The sequence below is a fragment of the Mesocricetus auratus genome, unplaced genomic scaffold (genome assembly GCF_017639785.1).
Source record: "Mesocricetus auratus isolate SY011 unplaced genomic scaffold, BCM_Maur_2.0 Super-Scaffold_100004, whole genome shotgun sequence".
Taxonomy (NCBI): Eukaryota; Metazoa; Chordata; class Mammalia; order Rodentia; family Cricetidae; genus Mesocricetus; species Mesocricetus auratus.
In genome coordinates this window covers 57,277,430-57,278,802 of record NW_024429189.1, presented here as the reverse complement: position 1 = coordinate 57,278,802, position 1,373 = coordinate 57,277,430, and the positions used below count along the sequence as shown (strand labels likewise).

At 35.3% G+C, this 1,373-nt stretch overlaps 1 pseudogene; it reads left to right on the top strand.

The window, feature by feature from the left end:
- The first annotated feature begins 254 nt into the window (after positions 1 to 254).
- On the top strand, positions 255 to 1,113 carry LOC101829299 (annotated as a pseudogene).
- The last annotated feature ends 260 nt before the right edge of the window (positions 1,114 to 1,373 follow it).

The following is a 1,373-nucleotide window of genomic DNA, read 5'->3' as shown; positions in this document are numbered from 1 at the left end:
TAAGGTTGTAGAAAGGAATTTTTTAAAATGAGTGGGCAATGATTGAAGAGATTCAAACTCTCCTTTTCCAGTGAGATATTGTGTAACCAGCATGGCATAACTGTTGAAAAAAATGTCTTCATTGTGACATGGAGTTAAAATCATTTCAAACTCATCATTTGATCTTTTCTGTAGGTTCCTATACCTGAGTGAGTTCAACATCCTCAGAAGAACAAGTGGGAAGCCTCACCCAGAACTCTAAGGGCCAAAACGTTATGCTTGTCACATTCTTTTTCATTGACATGGTGACAGTAATGGGCAATCTGCCCTCAAATCTCCTATTGACTTTTTTCTGACTTAATATCATTTATAAATTCTATCTGTTCTACTTACCCCTCAAATAATCATTGTCTTCCTCTATGAAACAAAGACCATTTCCTATCTTACTTTTATGACACAAGAATGAACTTAGGTCATTCTTCAGGTGGTGATAGCCTATTATCCCTATGTGGTCATCTGTAAACCTCTTCATTATTTTACCATCATGAAATATCAGGTGCGTGTTCTCATGCTGTTGGGGGTCTGGCTTGGGGTTTTTCTTCAGTCATGAATTCAGTTCATCTTCACTCATCAGCTCCCTTTCTATGGTCCAAACAACACTAACAGCTTTTATGTGATATGTATCCCTTGCTAAAACTAGCTTGTACCAAGATTTACCTCATTGGATTCTGTATGATAACTACTGGAAGAACAAATTGTACTGTCACTTTACTAATTCTTCTTTGAACCAATATTTATCTCATTGGATTCTGTGTGATAGCTAGTGGCAGAGCAAATTTTACTGTCATTTTATTAATTCTTCTGGTTTCCTCTGGGGTAATTTTACATTCCATTAAGGCACATAGTATGGAATGGAAGCACAAAGTTTTGTATACATGTCCAACATATATCATTGTGGTTGTTGTATTCTTTGTTCCATGCATCTTCCTGTATGCAAGACCTATTTCCACATTTCTAACAGCTGGACACTGTGCTTTTAACTTTCAAATGTCTGATAGAGAATCCCTTAATCTACTCTCCGAGGAATGCAGAAATGAAAAATGCCATGAGGAGATTTCGGGGGAAAAATCATAGCTCAGTTGTGGGTGGACTATTTCATTCTTAAATAATGAAGCCCTGTATATTTAATTTTTAAGAAGATAATTTACATTTTTGCAAACATTTGCCTTTTTATTAGTTTTGTCTTTTGGATATTTAGTCTCTTATTCAAAATCAATTTTTAAAAGGATTATGTTCATTCTTCAGAGAATATGTTTGTATAAGCTTAAAAGGTTAGGTGTGAGGTTGCCCTATCTTGAGTTTCATTCCTTATACATGGCCATGCTTCTCTGTAT